This window comes from Ailuropoda melanoleuca, chromosome 15 (assembly GCF_002007445.2).
Source record: "Ailuropoda melanoleuca isolate Jingjing chromosome 15, ASM200744v2, whole genome shotgun sequence".
In the NCBI taxonomy this organism is placed as follows: domain Eukaryota; kingdom Metazoa; phylum Chordata; class Mammalia; order Carnivora; family Ursidae; genus Ailuropoda; species Ailuropoda melanoleuca.
Genome location: NC_048232.1, coordinates 3,109,419 through 3,129,419, shown reverse-complemented (window position 1 = coordinate 3,129,419; position 20,001 = coordinate 3,109,419). Strand labels below are relative to the sequence as shown.

At 45.4% G+C, this 20,001-nt stretch overlaps 1 long non-coding RNA gene across 1 annotated transcript; it reads right to left on the bottom strand.

Annotated features, from left to right (window-relative positions):
- Positions 1–6,885: 6,885 nt before the first annotated feature.
- Positions 6,886–13,584, bottom strand: LOC117796375. The gene is made up of 3 exons (XR_004620833.1): positions 13,380–13,584; positions 9,236–9,409; positions 6,886–6,940 (listed from the first exon to the last, which is right to left on the bottom strand). It is a non-coding gene; the product is annotated as an uncharacterized LOC117796375 (long non-coding RNA).
- Between the last annotated feature and the right edge of the window lie 6,417 nt (positions 13,585–20,001).

Sequence of the window (20,001 nt, the reverse complement as noted above, 5' to 3'; positions counted from 1 at the left end):
TCGTTGAGTCTGTAACGAGATGCGCTCACCCCCACCTGAAAATCCTGGCCCAGAATTCAGAAATCCTGCTGATTTTGTTTACACTAGAAAACCGGCGTGTTGCTGAGTAGTCTGGGAGCCGCCGTACAAGGGAGACCGTTGGCGCATAATGTAGACCTAGCCATCTAGTGATAGGAAGGCATCTGATGTATTATTTTATTTAATCTCTGCAATGGTCCTACGAGGTAGGTGTTAGTGTAACACGGACTTTGTGTCCGTGAACACTGAGACTCAGAGGGGCCTCGTAGCTTCACCTTCCACGGTGGGGCCGGAACGTCACCCGGTGTTTGTCCTTCTGCAAAGCCCGCCAGTCTCAATAGGGAAAGCGCCCAGTCCTGCGAAGGCTTCCAGCATCGCCACCCAGGTGCTCCTGAGGCCTCACGGTGGGTGTCCCTGGGAGGCTTTCACACTCAGCCGCAGCCTCAGAGCCCTGCACCCCTGCTCTCTCTGACCGACATCTCCCTCCACGCGTGTGCGCGATGCAGCGGGGAGGTGACCGGTCTGGAGACAGCCAGCATCGAGGTGATGCCTCAGCAAGCGTGTGACGTGAGCATGGACGCGGCTCTCAACCCGGCTTCCTGACCCAGGAGCAAGACGGAGGAGCATTACCCGCAGGCTCCCTTGCAGAGCGAACACTCTCTCTCTTTTTTTGGGGGGGGGGTCCTCTTGAGCAATTAACAATAATGACTGAATCGGTTTTGCGTCCTCTTCTTGTTTTATGGGAACCAAATTTTGGAAAAAATCAAAAATGAAACAGAAACCCAAAACTGACAATGCTGAGTATTTACAAGAAGGCTTTCCTCGAGGTCGTGGGTCCGACGGCCTGTGACACGGAACGTACGCAGTGCGCCTTCCTGCAAAGGTCTGGGGCAGAGAAACACATGGTCTCTTCCGGCTCATCGCTGACATCCAGGCTAGAAGAGCGACCTTGAGGTGCACACAGTGGTGGTCATTGGCCAGGGACCTGCCTGAAGAATTTTCACGGCAGAGGCTCTTCACGTCCCTTTTCCCTGCAGCTCCCACATTTGGAGCCACGTCGCATCTGAGATTCTTCCATCATGAAATGAGACTCTGTGGCCTTTCACCTGCTACGCTCCTTCGCGGGGGTCTCCTGCTCGGACGGCTGCATTATCATCCCCGAACCACGTATCCCTTAAGAAATGTCTTGGGCTCTGAGGTGTGGACACTATTTTTCTGTCTTGCCTTTTCAAATTTAAATCCCACACATTTCTTCTGACTTTTCACACCAGGAATACGTCTTCTACTGATTCCGTGGCAGGCTGCGCAAAGAGGTGCTCTGGTCCTCAGATGTGGGTGTAAGTAGGCCGCGTTTCAGTTAAGTACAGCCTGCCACCTGTTGCACGGCGCTCGTCCCGGAGCAAGTCTGAATTGGCTCCGTTTGCGTCCTTACCTACCTGAGGGGGTCACACCTGCACGGTGGGGCCGAGGTAGCCTCTTCACTGACAGCGTGGTTCTCAGGCACTTGTGTTGGCCCCTCCCGCGTTCACCTTCTTCAGCTCTTGGCTCCCGGAGTCTGGAGGCCCCCGGACATGGGCTGAGGGACCCGCAGATGCCAGCGCGGCTCAACACGGACCTCCAAGAGCTTTCCCTTCCCTGTCGGCGTGCTGTAAAAATGCTGCTGCCATCGCCCGACTCGACAGTCCTGCTAATCTCTTAGTTGGTCAAAAAGTCATTTATAAAGAGGAACTGTTTCTTGTATGAAGGTTAGCCTAGCAGAGCTGTGCTACTGAAGAATAGGGAGCCATTAGGACAGCCGTGTGCCCATCCAGTGTTAAATGTTATTGACCATCCTGCCTCAATAACCCTGCATTTTCTTTTTTTTTTTCCCTATTGCCAGTGTCACAGAAGCATAATGGGCTAAGGTAACAAAAATCTGTCATCCTGCAATCCTGGAGGTCAGAGGAGGAAAGGAGTCTCACGGGGTAAAATCAAGACGTCAGCAAGGTGCCTTCCTTTCTGGAGACTCCAGGGGAGAATCCAAATCCTGTCTCTTCCAGCTTCTAGAAGCCACCTGCATTGCTGGGCTCATAGCCCCTTCCATCTGCAAAGCCAGCAGAAATGCCAGGCTGACTTCCTTTCGTGCCGGCACCTCTCTTGCGTCTTCTACTCCCAACCCCCTCTTCCAATTGTGCGGATCCTTGTGATTACATTGGGCTCACTGCGGATAATCCAGGATAATCTCCTCATCTCAGGATCTTTGCTTTATTCTCGACTATAAAGTTCCTTTTTCATGCAGAGTAATATATTCACAGGTTCTGGGGATTAAGATACGGACATGGACATCGTTGTGGGATCATTTTTTTCAGCCTACCACAATCTGCCTTCTGTTTGAGACAGGGAAACCCAAAGGGTCTTATGAGAGAAAAAGCTGTTTTTTCCCTTTACTCCTTTTCCGTTTCTATTCTTGCCAGGACCTGCACCCCCACCTCACTTTACACGTTTCATAATGCAAATAGCGTATGTCCTCCTTATAAGGGACAAAGAGTTAATATTTCTCTAGCATAGGTGGTATCTAGGGGAGGACCAGGTGAGAATGAGTGGGTGAAGCCATGATGTGCACACCCCAGACTACTGGAGCTGGACATCTGTGTCTCGCTCCGAGGAATAACGCGTGGGCCCTCGTCTTTGTTTTAACCAGCTCCTGCATGCCTGAGGGGTCACGTGCACCAGACCACCATCCTCAGTAAAGCCCCCCAGACGCTAAACCCAAAAAAGACTCTCTCCTTTCCTTTCTAAGTCTCCCAGGATTCCATCTGCCCTGCTCTCTCTCCATCCTCGATAAGCTCTGCTTTTACCTCCTGCTGGCTCACATCTGACGTCCATCCTGTGTGAAGCGTAGGACTGTCTTGGCTGCTCCCGCGGGACCCCCCCCTGGGTCCTCCAACCAGCCTGTGGTCTTCGTGTCCCCTAAGGATTCATGTCTCCCACATGCAGAATATATCCCCATCCCAAGGCCCCTAACAGCAGTATTATATCTCATTTCTCCGTTTGGAAGTCCCAAATCTCCCAAATCTCCTCATCTAAACCAGGTCTGAGTGAGGCTTTTGGCACGATCCATCCTGGGCCAAAGCTCTTCTTCTCCCTGTGAGCTCGTGAAAGTCAAGAAACAGGTTATCTGCTTCTGAAATATAATTTTGAAACCACATGGAACAATAGTTATAAACATTCATGTTCAAAAAAGTAGACAAGAAGGCAAAAAGGAGCCCCACCAGCCAAGCAATTCCAAAATCCAACCAAGCACACTCCATTGGGTATTGAAGCGAGAACAACCCTCCTGCTGGGTTGGCTCAGAGGCGTCCTTCCAAGAAACAATGAATCAACACCGGAGAACAGCTGTGTGAGGGTCAAATCCGGGTTATCCGAATCCAAATTGGGCAAACTCCGAAGATCAGTTGTGGGGCAAAGACCCATGCGCAGTGTGGACAGAATTCTATGAAGAGCTAGGCTGGAAAGGCTGGAAGTGTTCCAGTTCCATCCCCTTGAGATCTGGAGGCAGGGAGGGTGACATTTCCTCCAAAACAAAGACAAATATTTGTATAATAATTAATCTTTCAGAGATTGATATTTCCCTAAAGGTGAAAAAAAAAGTCTTCTTTCAGACATCAGAGAATACATTACACTCATCTAAAAGAAAATTAAGCTCCTGTCTGTTCTGAGTTAATAGTTCAGCTAAATAAGTCACGTTTCCTAGCTTTACACTGGTGTTGAATATGGGGCTTCATGTAATTCGTGAGAGAAGAATGTTAGTCTGCCATAGTACCTGGAAAAACACATGCAGAAACAGGAGAAATATGCATTAGAGCCAAACTGGAAATATAATTTATAATCTAATCCATTAATTTCATCACTGAAAAATCACTTTTGTTCGTGCCCAAGGAACCTGAAAACTTGTGGAAGGATTTTCATTTTTAAGGAAGCAGTCTATATAAGCTAGAGGCCAAGCTAGTTATGCCCAGAGCACTGTGTCTGTAAGGGTCCACGCCGTACCCCTGTGATTCCTTACGTCCATTCTGGAATGTACCTCGGCAAGTCTTCAGTCACCAGGTAATTGAGGGAGAACGTGGGAGAAACCACAGAGCATGCTAGACTCCTTGTCCCATTCGGTATGTAGGCAAGCTCTTAGAAAGGGAAAGGGACGGCACCATTAATGTATTCCCACAAATGCTGACAGGCATTCAGAGCGCTCAAATATATATCAAGAATTTTTTTACAATCTCAGAATATGATATGATCAATAGACGGGATTTTAAAGATTAGTCCAACCAACTAATTTCACAGATGAGAAAACAGGAGCTTAGAGAAATGATAAAGGTTAGGGAGCCATTGATGGCAAGACCAGCACCAGAATTCAGTCCCTGAGCAGCCCTGCCCATCGCTGCTCTGCCTGTGTGCATAACGGAAAAACCGTACATCCCAGTGACCTCATCTGTACGGTTTTCCCTGTGGTACGGTGGTTTGAATCGAATGGATTGGCGTGTCATATTTTCTACGAAGTCCTAGAAACACACACATGTCACATAAACACATGACAGTCTCCATACATTGTGAATCCAGGAAATTCTCTGTGGGTAGCCGCTCAGACCTTCTCCCCTCCCAGGGAGAGCCCTCCATCTGGAGTGGGACCGGGGCTTGGAGATGTGTTGACGGGTCTACCCTCCATGGAATCCCTTCAGCCCTGGGACAGCCGAGCCTCCATCCACATCAGGCTGCAAGCTTCCCATCACGGGCAGACTGCAGTGTGATGGCCAAACACTGTGATTTCCCACACGTGCCAGGACCGAACATGCCTCACGATAGCATTTGGGCTGTGTTTTCTGTATGGTGCCTAGTACTTCATCAGTATTGCCGCCTACAGTCCTCACGACTGTCTATCTGGGTGTCACCATTGTGGTTTACCAGGCGTAGAGAGGGGAAGTGACTTGCTCAGAAGAATACATCTAGCAAATGACTGGCCCTGGATCTCACAGACAGGATGCAGGAAGGAATGGGAGAAGCTTATCTTAGCTACGCCTGCAGATTGTTGGTGTCAAATAAGAGCCAGGGATACTCCTACTCCTAGCAAAGGAGACAAGATCCTCCCTCAAGATCAGGTGCCTGAATTCACTTGTGAATCCCTGGTGTCCAGAGAGAGAGCTCACACACGTGCCCACCTCACAAAACTGCTCTAAGGACTCCGAGGACAGACGCAGAGCCAAATGATCTCTCAGGTGCCTAAGACTAAAATATTATGTGACAAACTTTGATCTTCAAAGCTCTCTTTCTGCAAAGATAACCGACCCCCACCCCCAGCGTGCAAGGTACAATCACAGCCCTCCGCCACTTGCACAGATCCCCTTAGTGAACTATGCATATCCCTCCACCCACCCTGGAGTAGGACGAAATGGCACATTCCTTTTCCAAAGTGGGCTGCTTGCACACATCAGCGGCATCAAGAATTTGGAGAAGGGTAACGTGGAGCCCGTAGCCGCTTGCTGGCAGAATTTACCGACCGGGGTGATCCCGCTGAGATCGGTAGCAGAGTCACACAGACCCTAAATGCCATTTCAAAGCCAACCAGGGGCAGAATAAGCCCTGATTTGTATTTATGATAATGACATTTCAAAGTCTAAAAATTATAGGGTTGCTGGCAGAGATGGGCCTATTATAAAATAATTGCATCCAACTTCGTGTAAACAAAAAAGAAAGTCACCGTGTTGTGGATGGTTGAAAGAAAAGGTTTCCTTAAAAGAGTGGAGAAAAAAAGACTCCATTTCAAATAAAAAGAGCTTCAAAGGCTATCGGGAAATCCGTGGAATTTTAAAATGAGAATCTCACTCAGAGAATTCTCTAAAATTCCCTAAACTTAAAAGCATTATTTTTCTTCAGACTTCTAATCGAGATTACATACCAAACCCTACAATAGAACCGCCCACCAAGAAATAAGAGCGGATGGTTTGCGCTGTAGATGTTCCCTGCTTGCTGCATTTAAATACAATTACTGACCTTCTCCCCACGGTCAGGATGCCAGCGTTCCATGGCAACCGCGAAAGAAAGGTCACAATACAGTTTTCCAAGGCAATTTTTGGCCCTTCAGGGGGATCCGCTATTAGGTTTAGAGGCCGTGTCACCTGAGAAGCCGTGGGCAACGATCAGCTTTCTTCTTGAGCATGTTTTTGCTTTCTTCCTAGTCACACATGGCTTGCACCTGAGCGGTTCAGCCGTTCCTGCGCGAGGCATTCGGCCGCCGCACATGCATCAACCTGCCCAGAGCGAAGGTGCCGATGGAATGGAGAGTGTGTGACGGGTTTGAGTTCCACTAAGCCCAGAGGCAGTATGTGCACAGATTTTTTTAAGGCTTCATTTCTGTGATCAGCAGAAGCTGTCTGACACCAGGTCAGCCTGCCTCGGCTGGTGAGTTAGCCCATCTCTGCTCGGTAAACGGGGAGTACCCACACTCACTCCCAGCACTGCCGCGAGGATCGCCGACGGGAGTCATTCAGAAACATCCGCTCCAGTGCCTGAAATAGCACAAGCAGTCAATCAGCTCAGCCATTCCTATTATTGGTACACACTCATCTTCATTATCTCAGCAGTTTGTGTGTGCTTCATTTTTAGGAAGTGTGAGCAGGGAGTAGCATTTCAAAATATAAAATGTGAATGTGTTATTTTAACAATTTCCCTTGGCTCGTATAGGCTTAAAATAGATATTATCTCATGGGTTTTAAAGTTGAATGAAATATATTACAAGTTTTTCTGTATCGTAGGAATGATCAATATCGTGATGCCCGGGGTGCCTATGTACATAATGTATAGATTTACACGTACGTATATACACATACACTTAGTCAGCTCGGAGATCTTGGCAGTTCCACTGACGTGGGATTCTTGAGCATCATTTGTTCTGAAAAACAGAGATATGACATCAACAAAACCACAGCTGGGAAAGACACCATCTTAGCAAATACGGGGCTTACAGTAAACTGTCTTTTGGAGGCTAAAGTCATGTCTCTCACAGCGGTTGAACTCAAGAATCCACAAATTCGACAGCTATTCCAATCCCTTCCACATCAAGGATTCCCCTTAAGTCAGTATCGTTTTCTCTCTCCGAAATCCAGTCAGAAGAAGCAGGACAGGGATTCAGCTTCTCTGGCTGATGGTACCATACGTCATCTACTCAGTGACGGACGATCTGAGGACAATCAGAGCAGAACATTGGGCTTTCTAGGCTTTCCCTGGAAGCCGAGGGAAGAGAAGTCCCTTTCCATTTGACACCTAAGTAAGAATTTTCACGAAACATTTTCTTTTAAAAAAATTCACAATATATATCAACTAAATGTCAATAGTCAATTTTTTAGATGAGGGGAGGGGCTGAGCGAGAGGGAGAGGGAGAATCTTAAGCAGACTCCTCGCTGAGCATGGAGCCCTCCTTGGGGCTTGATCTCAGGACCCTGAGATCATGACCTGAGCTGAAATTAAGGACAATTAACTGACTGAGCCACCCAGACACCCCTCAAATTTTTCTTAAAAAACATTTGAGGAGACCAAGGAATTTTTTAAAAACCCATAAATATATTTCTATCATATCCTTTTTATCTTGAACTCTCAGAAACATATTATCAGAAACCTGTGCATTCCTAAAAATATGCACATTCATGCCATTTAGAGCTTTACCAAACAGGCCTTGTGTACACGATGAGAATTATTTACTGCCCAAAAAGGGCCAAAGTCACAACACCTTAAGGGATTTGGGCAAATGAATTCCTATGTCTTCGATTTCTTCTCGACTGCATGGAAGAGAAAAATAGATGTTAATGAAAGCCAAAGGAAAACCTTATTTTCTGAGTGATCTAACCTATCAAAAGAAATACTGACTTCTAAAAAATACATGTTTTTTAAAAAATGGATGATTTACAATTCTCAAGCATGAAACAATGGGCCTATGCATGTGGCCTCTTCCTGGAGCACAGCACCACCTTTTCACCAGGTTTCCCTTGCTGGCTAGCCAACACTCCTTTGTTTTATCATTCAAGGCCTAGTCGTGATTTCTGATATCACATGACAGTGTTGCTATGGGAACAGTGGCTTTGTGTGTTCCTCAGGGAACAAAGGGTGATTTCCATGGGAGGATTTCAGAGCAGGCCTGGTCCCCTGTTGGTAAACGGTTGTGGTTTATTAAATATTATCGGCAAAATTCCATCCATCCTTTGCAAGTCCTCTTTCCAGCAAATCCTTCTTTCAATACGTGGTATTACAACCCTGGGACCCAAAAATGAGGTTTGCAGGGTCGGGAAGGCTCACCAGTCAAAAACAGGTAGCAGGATTTTAAATCCTGGCTTTTGTCTTTGGAATCCCAAGTCACAGCTGTTCCGGGAGATTTCAGATCCTGCTGTAATTTTTTTTTTTAAATCTTGGTACCCATATGACTAATTTTAAAGCAGATGAAGAGTCATCAGATAACCTTCCAGCTCTCCCAACTCTGCCCACAGCCATTTGGCTAAATTCAAGTACTTGATTTATATGTGTAGACAACCTTAGTGAAAAACCCAGAAAAATTCAAAATCTCTATTAAAAAAAAAAACCTTGTAGTGATTGAGTTATAGTATTACATCAAATAAGTTTTCTCAAGTAACTGTATAATGATTTACAGATACAATGTATTTATTCACCACATTCCTTTTACTTGTTCATTCTTTTCTTTCTTTTTTTAAGATTTATTTATTTTAGAGAGAGAGAGAGGGAGGGGGGAGGGGCAGAGAGAGGGAGAGAGAATCTCAAGCGGACTCCCCACAGAGCATGGAGCCTGATGCGGGGCTCGATCCCATGACCCCTCGCTCATGACCTGAGCCGAAATCCAGAGCTGGACGCTCAGACTGAGCCCCCAGCTGCCCCTGCTTGTTCAGCCTTAAACTGTGTTATCTTTTTCTCCTTACAGCGTTCATGCTGTAAGTACATGAATCGTGAAGTGTACAGTAGTCTTCCTTACCCATGGGCGATATGTTCCAATGCCCCCAGCGGAGGCCTGGAATCGAGTCCCTGGCCCTCCCTAGACTCTGGTTTTCCTTTTGCATACACACCTATGACACATTTTAACTTCTGCATTAGGTACTGTAAGAGATGAACGACAATAATAAAACAGAACAGTTCTAACCATGTCTTTAATAAAAGTTATGTGAATATGGTCTGCTTCTCAAAATACCTTCTCGAGCTGTCCTCAACCATGTCGTGATGATGGGAGGTGACAGAATGCCCACGTGAGAGGTGAAGGGAGGCGAGCGACGCAGGCGCTGTGACGTGAGGCTACCGCTGAGCTGACCACCCATCACAGGGAGGATCATTGGCTTCTGCACCGAGGTTGACACTTCGCTGACACCTTGGGAAGCAAAAAAGTCCATCACTTTTTTTTTAACAGGTGCACATGCTCACATACCCATCACCCAGATCAAATTATAGAACATCAACACTCAGAACCTTCGAATCATCACCTTCCAAAAGGTAACCGCTGTTTTGAAAGCTACCTGTCTGAATTTAGGTGACCAGTTTTGTAGTTTCTGTAAATGGAACATACAGAATCATGCAGATGTACTGTTGTGTGTCTAACTGCCGTAGGCCAGACGGCATACATACTTTCTTCTGTCTGAATTCCACACGTGAATATATCCTGAATCATTTAGCATTACACTGGAAACATCTGAGCTGTTTCCAGTTTGGGGCTATTGTGATAAAGCCACGATCAACTTTTCCATACAGATCTTTTTGTGGGTATCTGCACTCTTTCCTCTTGGCTCGCAGAGTTACATTCACTTATTCTGACAGTTTATCTGTATACTCTAAGGAATTTTCTATCTACACAGTCATGCTGTCTCTGCAAAATGATAGTTTTATTTCTTTCTTTCCAATTTCTTTTGCTTGACTATTGCCCTGGACAGGGGTCCTGGTCTGTCACTAAACGGAAATGGTTATCCATTCTGTAGCAGAAAGCTTTCAAGGTTTGGTTATCAAGTATATGTTCTGCAGGTTGTTTTCTTGTGATTACCCTTTATTATACAAAGGAAATCTCCCCCTCTATTCATAGCTTGCTGAGAGCTTTATCATGAATGGATGCTGCAAATAGCAGGGGCTTCCCTTGCAGTCTGCTGATAATCTCATGTGATTTTCCTTCTTTAATATGTTAATATGATCAAATACATCCTTTGAATTTTCAGCGTTAAACCTACATCCACAGAATAAGTCCAACGTGGTTGTGATGCGTCGCTCTTCTCATACACCATCGGTTTGACGCTAATATTCTGCCCATGATGTTGCACCTGTGTGGGTGAAGACCGTTTGCTTGCACTTTTCCTGCCCTATAAAGGGCCTGTTAGCTTGGTAGTGAAGTCACGCTGGCCACACGAAATCAGTGGGTGTGTCGCATATTCTCTTGTCTGGTTGAGTTTGTGTAAGAGTAGTAGGAGTCCTGCCTTTATTTTATTTTACTTTATTTTTTGAAAATTTTTATTTATTTATTTATTTATTTATTTGAGAGAGACAGCTTGCCCACGTGCGCACAAGCAGGCAGAGGGCCAGTGGGAGAGGGAGAAACAGACTCATGGATAAGCAGGGAGCCCAACACCGGACTCGATCCTCGCACCCTGGGATCATGCCCTGAGCCAAAGGCAGGCACTTAACTGACTGAGCCCCCCAGGAGCCCCTCTTTTCCTGTCTTCTAAAATAGGTTAGTTATGTCTTTGATTTTCAGCTCAGTTGTACATCCAAAGAAACATACAAGTACTGAAAGATAGGTGTGAGAATGTGTATAGTCAGTCCTGGTGTAATCACCCAAACGGGAAGTAACTTAATGCCCGCCAGTCGCCTTGTACATTAAACTAAGGAGTCTGGGGACACCTGGGTGGCTCCGTCAGTTAAGTGCCCGACTCTTGATTTTGGGTCCGGTCATGATCTCAGGGTCATGAGATGGATCCCCACATGGGGCTCTGTGCTGGGTGTGGAGTCCGCGTGAGATCCTCTCTCCCTCTCCCCCTTCCCATCATCCTCTACCTTGCTCGCACACACCTCTTTCTCTCAAAAAACAAAAATTAAATTAAAAAAAACATGAACTAAGGACTTTGACTTTTATTCTGAAAGACATGAAAGTGGGGTAGGCAGGCCCCTGACTGGTTTCCAGCACATGAATGCCATTATCAGCAGCTGTTTCTGAAAGGTCTTCTCTGGCACGGTTTGGAGACGTGTTGGAGAGGGCCAGATTGGGTGAATCTGAGCCAAGTGGAAGGCTGTCGAATAACCTAGGAGACTGATGCGCTGGTAGAGGGAGTGACGGGGATGGACAGGTGTGTGCAGTAATATTAATATTGATGAGATGAACACCATGGCTCACGGTTGAATATGGGGGGAGGGATGGCCACAGTTGGGGCGTTTCTGAGGCTGAGACACCTGTCCTGTCCCTCTACCTTCAATTTCTTCCACGTCTCCACATCACCGCACACCCTTGACAGCTTGCTTCCTGGACCTTCTCCCTGGGTGACAAGCGGATAACAAGCTCCAAGGACTTCCTTCTGCTTCCCCCGTCCATCCTCTGTCTCTTCGGGGTCTTCTTCTCAACCTTAGCTCCAGAGTTTTCAGAGGTAATTCCAGGTCCTTTCTGTTTCTCTGTCCACACGCTGTTCCTAAGTGCATCCATTTTCATGAGGTTAAGTACCACATATGTGTTAATGCCTCAGAAACACATGTCTAATCCAATTCTGCTCCCTCAACTACAGACTCTCCCCCCAACACCCTGTCCCCTGCACGCGCGCACACACACACACACACACACCACACACACACACACACACCATCTCCAACCAAATGTCCTAAAAACACTGCATGCCCTATGCAGACAGGGGAAACCAGCTTTTCAGTCCCATATCTACCCCATCCCTTTTCTTTCCCAGCCATCTCTAGCTCAGAAAACTGGATTATTATCTTCCCAGTTACTTAAACCAAACCTAGGTTCATTTTCTCTCTCATCTTAGTCCTTTGTTTTAAGGCTTCACATTACACCAAAGGGAGATAAAAAGCACTCCTTACCAAGGGCCGCAGAACCTTGTTAGGACCTGAGTATACCCATCCCCCTGTCAGAACCCACGCCCTGCACTCTCCATGTCCTCAGTGAGCTCCTGACACGGACACTTTGGGCCCCTCTCTGCTTCCCAGGGGAGCCCCATCCTCTCCTGGCTTGGCCTTTGCTGCCTGCAGCCCCCGCTGCAAACGCTCTTCCCTACTTCTCATCCCCTTGGACCCTCCCGGGCCCTTCTCTCCAGGAATGCCCTTCTCCTCTGCCCTTTCTCCTTCATCCCTGCACTGAAGCTACGGTCCTCCCCACTCGCACTGCCGGCTGTAATGACACTCGCGTTTTCTCTTTGCCTGCCGGATCATTGCCTGCACCCCCGCTGGCCTGGGAGCCCTGTGCAGACAGGGACCACACCTCTGTCTTCACCCAGAGTCAGATGGGGTTGATGGATTTGGGGCAGGAAAATGTTCAAAACGGTCTTTAATAAGTTGAGAGACAATGTCAAGGATGGTTATTTCTGGGTTATTTCTGGGATGGAGCAGTTTTTGTATTCCTCGCTGCACTTTATTACATAAACCAACTTTAACTGTATTTACCACATAGTACTTTTATAACCAGAAAAACAAACCCAACAAAAAAGGCACAAAAGACTCATGTATGATGTGGAATAACATTGTTAGAAATTTGTTTGAATGGTGATGCTCAGAGGGTTTTATCCTTGCCTAACTGGAAAGCTCCAGGTACCCAGAATAACTCGCAACACTGCATTTAGTGACTACCGGCTTTTGTAACCCAGAGGGACCGTCTCTACACACCTCGTACCTACATAGATGGAGGGAGGGCCATCACCTCTAGCTTCTTTTTAATCTTGGGTCTAAATCAAGGGTTTTCATTTCTAACAGTCATTCTTTTTTTTCTCATCTCTCCTTGATTTTCAGAAAGGGATTTTTTTTTTTTTTAATCTGTGCCACAAGATTTCAAATCGACTTAAAGATCATGCGGTCGGATGTAGTTGCCTTTCAGCCCGGAGGGTGTAAGCTTTTCCTGAGGCAGACTCCCCACTGACTTCCCAAAATAGCGGGATGTCGATGTGGTTAAACGTGTTTTCAGTCTAAACAGATTTATTTATGTGGATTCGTAAGTGAGTCACATCTATACTGTTATTTTATTCTAGAGCGATTGGCAACGTATTAAAGAGCTGTTCTTTTGACAGTTATATGATATAACCAGATGAAACGTGTCTCGGGCTTGTAAGGGCTCTAGTCACAATAGCTCACAGGTATTGCACACTGACCTAGTGGTAAGGATGAGGTCACGTCTGCAAGTTAGTTGTCGCTGTTCTCGTCTCACAGGTAAGGACATTGGGACCCAGGGGTCAAATCACTCCTTCGTGGCTCGGAGTCAGTATTTGGAACCGGCTGGCTGTTCTTTCTCTTCTCACGACTCTATGGGCCTCTCTTCCTTTTTTCTCCATTTCCTCTGCTCTCCCCATCAGCGTCCCTCGGGCTTTGCCCCTAGAGTAGGAAAGAAATAAAAATAAGGCCAAACCAGTGTGATGACTCATTTGTAAGCCAAGCATAATTTGACTTCAATATTGCACAGCACATAAAGCTAATTCTGAGACAGCTTATTTATTCCCCTGTGGAATAGCAAGATAAAGTCCCTTTGTGGAGGAAATAGAGCTGCTCCAAAATAGACAAGAAACCACTTTCCCTGTTCTGATTGCCCATTTGGAACTTTGCAAGGCTGCGTTAAGAACCACCATACGACAACTCCCCCTTTTACCACTTCCTCCACCTGGAAATGCCACATGAGTCAGAATCATGAGTGTGGTTTCATCCACAGCCTTCTTTCTCATGGTTCGAAAATGTGCTTTTACTGGAAAACACCCTGATAAATCCCAGACTTAAAAACTTACAATATATCTTTATTTAACAGCACAGAACAGGGTGGTCATCACCCATTCAAAGCGGAGAGAGAACAACCGTCTGGTGGGATGTGCCAGTTGGAATTCACAACTTCCCTCTCCTGTTCACGTACTTCTAACAAGAAACAAGATCGTTCACACTTGACACAGTTGCTTACAAACGTCTTGGTAGAGCCGTAGAGGAGGCAAAGCCCCAGGACTGTGGGAAACCCTGACCCATGGGGCACGCAGCTAAATGTTTTAATGATTGTGTGATACAGAAGAAAGTCCACAGCACATACTCAGGCTCCTTGAAAATAGGACATGACCCATCTCCAGGACTAACAGAAACAGGGATGATGATGATGTTCACCTACTATTTTATCATTCATGCTTTGAGATATGAATGGGATTCTTAAAAATTCTGAGCTTCAGAATAAATGATTTCATGATGCAGAGAACTCGCAGTAGGGCCTTAGATCATTATGTCTTCCATGATGGAAGTTTTCTGGAAGGTAATCCATCCCTAGGCAAGAAAATGGACATTTGGACTGACCAGAAAGATGAGCCTCCTTGTATATACAAACAAACAGGGAGCTGAAAACTGTAATAACAGGTTTGGAGGGACAGGGTTCAAGGGTGGAGGCAAGTCACTCAGCATCTCCAGGCTTTAATTTACTCACGTGCAAATGAGGATAATGATACCTGTCCTGACACCATCATTGTAAGACCAAATGAGCTGTATTATCTGAAAGCACTTTGAAAATTCTAGATCACAACCGACTGCAAGATGCTATTTACCACCCCTGCAGTAACTTTCATTCATGGAACTTGAAGCAGAGAATAGTTTTTCCAAAAGAGATCAATCAAGAACAATTAGTCCTTGAAATCTACTAATGTAGGGCTTATTTGTACTCTCTTCCCAAGTGGAAACTACTTGAAATTCATTTGTATGGCGGTTGTTGGCATTATGTACCTAGAAACAGCGTTAGGTTTTCAAAACAACAGAGATACACTCTGGCTGTAACACAGTAATTGTGTTTCCAGGAAAGCTGATGCATACTGCTAAAGATTCCTTTATAAACTGTTGTTCCAGTGAGGAAGGTAGAGTTTAGAAATTAGATTGTCTCAGACCTACAATTGCAAGGTTGCTTGTGTCAGAGGACGTTCTGGTAACCAGCTGATTCAGTCAATGTAGATGCACGCATCCCAGCCCGATCATCATTGAGCAAACCGCACGTTTCATCACATCTCTGCTTTGCTCGTGAAGACTGGCCCTTTCTTTTGTCTCACCACTAGTGCACTCATTCTTGGGGTGCTTTTTACATGTTCTGAATATATTGTCACTCACGGTCATGATGTGTGATGCGTGAAGCTACTTAACGTGTCTATACCACGGGACAGTAACAATTGGGAATGAGCCATCTCTGGCTGCCAGCACAAATTTCCTCCCCAAATGATGCACTTCTTTATGTGCAATTAAAATAATAAACTCTCCTGCTGTAGAATTAATGTCTGTGTTACTTTTATTCCAATTTTAAATAAAATTAAACTCCTGAAAGTGCATTTCTAGGTTAGGCTGAATAATAATAATAGTAAAGATGACAATAATAGCAGCTCCTACGTATCGAGGATTCAGTGCAGCTTTTCAAAATCATGTCAATGTCACGCCGCCACGCTTGATAGTGAGAGAGTCCCCCAGGCAATCACTTCTCGCCAGTGCCCTCCAGCCTACCTTTCTTGGGCTACTGAGTGGTAGCCATAAACCAGGGATCAAAACGGTAATGCTAACATGTCTCATTTTTGAGTGCTTAAATACATGCCAAACTCGCTAAATGCTTTGTATGTAGTTATCTTAATCTGCACAATAAAAACTGATAGGTACTGTCACACTCATTTTATAGACAAGGAAACTGAGCTTAAGAGGCATTAGGTGACTTCTCTTGAATAGTATAGCTAAACATTGGTCAAATCATAATTTTAACATAGGTAGGTGTGACTTCAAGGTCTGAACTCTTTTTTTTTAAAGATTTTATTTATTTATTTGACACAGAGAGAGACAGCCAGAGAAGAAACACAAGCAGGGGGAGCAGGAGAGGGAGAAGCAGGCTCCCCGCTGAGCAGGGAGCCTGATGGGGGGCTCAATCCCAGGACCCTGGGATTATGACCTGAGCCGAAGGCAGATGCTCAACTGACTGAGCCACCCAGGCACCCCATCAAGGTCTGAACTCTGAACCATGGCTTCATTTGATGTGAACAGAGGAGCCATGGTGAATAATTCTGTGAGCCCAACAGAGCAGGAATTTCTATTTCTACGAAACATAGAGTACCTTATAAAGTAAGGCACAAATTACAACACCAGCAAACAAGAACCCACCAAATAGCTAAATCGTGGAAGGAGCCGAGATGCCCTTCAACAGATGACTGGAATAAGAAGACGTGGTCCATATATACAATGGAATATTACTCAGCTATCAGAATGAACGAGTTCTCAACATTTGCTGCAACATGGACGGCACTGGAGGAGATAATGCTAAGTGAAATAAGTCAAGCAGAGAAAGACAATTATCATATGGTTTCTCTCATCTATGGAACATAAGAAACTATGGACCCTGAGAAACAAACTGAGGGCTTCAGAGGGAAGTAGGGTGGGGGAATGGGATAGGCTGGTGATGGGTAGTAAGGAGGGCACGTATTGCATGGTGCACTGGGTGTTATACGCAACTAATGAATCATGGAACTTTACATCAAAACCCAGGGATGTACTGTATGGTGACTAACATAATATAATAAAAAAACATTATTATAAAAAAATCAATAACAAAAAATAAATATCCTAATAGAAAAATAAGCAAATTATATGAATAAGTGTTTCACAAAAGAGGAAAATGTAACATTTATGGGAAATAAATATTACTTTTCCAGTAAAATAAATAAATAAATAAATAAGAAATAAATAAGAACCCACCAGATGTAGAGACATGCTCGGTTTCTCATCCTGTAATCTGCTTCCACGGAAGCTGTGTGAACTGGCGGACCGGTCCGAGCTGCTTGAACACAGGAAGAGCCGCTTTGCTTACAGAGAACCTGCATCTTCTTTTATCAGAGTTAGGGGACTAGGAACAGTGTCCAGACCGATCTGGGACCATGGACACAAAACCATTTTCCAACCCTTTGATTTTTTCACGTGTGTCTTGATTTGAAGGTACTTCTGGATGGACCACAGCACTCCCGGCTTCCCCTGGCTCCTGGAGTCTGGATTGGAAAGACAAAGCTCTTCTCTCTGCAGCAGCCATGAAGAGATGGAACATAGTCAACTGCTCTAAAACCAACAATTAATCGGTCTAGATCGATTAGCCAAAACACCGTGGAGCAGATAAATTCATTTGCTTAATAAGGGTCGACCTGGCAACTTATTTATCCTCAAAGGCTCACTGGGAAGCCTCACTGCTTCAAAGTTGACCATGATGGAGATTGATTTGAGACATTTTAATGCCCACAGAAGCAACTGATGTTGACACTTTAAAAGTGTTCCAAAGTAACTCATCACAGCCATACTCCTGGAAGAATTTGTGGGTCATAAACTCCATGCCCTAATTTATCACAGTGCAGAGTTCTTTACACATAACATCTCATTTAGTTCTCACAATGCCTAAAAACGTAGGTACTCATGTTACCCTCAAGCCATTGACGTAGGCATTAAAGTTTAGATACATCAATTGCCTAAGAGTAAAAAAAAGATCCTGAGCAAGGTGGCCAACTTCAGAACTCTATTTTTATGTTCTATAATGTAGACTTTGGGGCTCGGACTGTTCATTCATTTGCACATTATGAGGTATACCAACACCTAATTATCTCTCAAGATAAATGTTCATGCTGTCTGCAGCACTCCAATGCTCCCCTCCACGTAAAAGTGAGAGGTGGTTCTCTGTTCAACTTGGAGTCTTGGATTGGTCCTTAAGTTCCATGAGGGAATATCAGTAATATCTCCTGTTTATATGCTTATACAACATTGCTGATGCCATAACGTTAGAGTATTGTTTCAAATGACTTCCAAAGTCTCATATGGAGAAATATTTCTGGAGGACGGCCCCAAAGATATACAATTCATACATTCTTCCTGTCTAGACTTATTTTTAAAGATTTTATTTATTTATTTGACAGAGAAAGAGAGAGAGAGCACAAGCAGGAGAGCAAAAGAGGGAGAGTGAGAAGCAGACTCCCTGATGAGCAGGGAGTCTGATGTGGGGCTCGGTTCCGGGACTCCGGGATCATGACCTCGCCCGAAGGCAGACGCCTAACTGACTGAGCCACCCGGGTGCCCCTCTTCTTGTCTAGGCTTAATCACTGATAAAACCAGACCAACTTTGGACTGTGAACCTAGGCTTTATCCACTTGGCGCTGATAGACCCAGCGGACTGGCTATTGTTGATGTGATGCTCCCGGAGTCCATCGAGGGATACTGTAAGGAAGCTCAGGGCCATGTTTTTTCTTGGTATTTTGGGCAGGAAGCTTTTTAGCCCATCACTCAGGATTTTCCCTATAAATACTCGGGGAAAATTACACATTGATACCTGAGTGCCCAGGGGAAAAAGCAAAACAACAGAAAGGTTTCTTTGAAAACCTTTATGGATTATTTGTAGATCACGGGAATTATCTAAATGCTTCATTTTTTCCCCTTTTCCTCTGGCCGCTTGGCAGTGACTTACATTCAGTAATGACATCAAATGTGTGGCACTAATTTTTGTGTGCTTATTACCCTTCTAATCTCTTCTTCCAGTTCTACCTTGATTTTCCATTTTTCTTGGTTTTCTACCTAAAAATTGACTTCAGAGTTTCTTGACTGCCTCAAAAATTTACCTCTGGTATTTCAAGCTGCCTCTGTCATGATCTTGATGGAGTCCCAATCAACCACCACCAGTGATTCACTACAAGGTTCTGGTCCCCGATCCTCTCAGTCCAGGGCTGGCTACATCCTTCGCTGACCTGGTGCAAAATGAAAATGTGGAGTTGGTAAGGGACAAGGAATCAAGCTCTCCTTCTCATGGGTTTGCCACCCCAACACATAGAGGGCACCAGATCATGGAGGGCAAATCTGGAGATGGACCTTCCAGGGGGCAGGGTCACCCTGTGTGACTCTCCTGGCCCCATGCCCATGAACCTGGCCCCGCTCCAGCCCCTCCCAATTATCCCAGGCTAATTCTCATTCTTGCTTCTCTTGTCCAGCCTGCCCTGGAATTCATGGCAAAATATTTCAGCCCTACAGTGGTTAAATCAGGCAGTCCAGCTGCTGCCCTCCCATGACCAGCTGTGGGATACCCACCAATTTCTAGCTCTCCAAGACAGGAGAAAATCAAGTCCCTTTCACCTTCTGGCACCTAGCCCTTTCTGTCCAAATTACCAGAATTTGACATGAGAGGTGTCACTGGCATTTCTGCACAAACTTTCAGCATCCTGAGATTGTAACTCAAAAAAGTTGGCCACATGCTCACTATCTCCTTCCCTGTCTTGGTTCAATTTCCTCATACTGAATGAGTTTTACCCTTTCCAGATTGAAGGTTATGGGTTTTTTGATGAAGAAAAGGAAAGCAAAATAGAAGGTGAACAGCTTTTCTTTCTGTCATCTGTTCTCTGTCAGTCATCTGTTAATATCATGCCATATGCCTGGAGCATAATTTCCATCTTTTTTCCTACCCCAAACACAGCTACTATAGCCGTGTCTGTTTTTCTTAAGAATACGGGCAACCCCAAACCCGCTGAGGGGGTCAGCACTTCCTGAGTACAGGGTGCTCCGTCATTGCTCTGACCCTGGCTCTTAGTCTCGGGCTGGCTTCTCACCTCCCACTCGTGGCCAGTGCCTTCTACCAGAGTTTGATGGGAAGCTATCTTAGTCCTTGCAGATTATCCCATCATCCCCATCTGTCCTCTCCAAATCTTCCATGATCACTTTGTTCAATTCTCTTTCAGCTCAACTCGTGCTCCCAGATGCAGCCCCTGGAGGCTGTGCAGC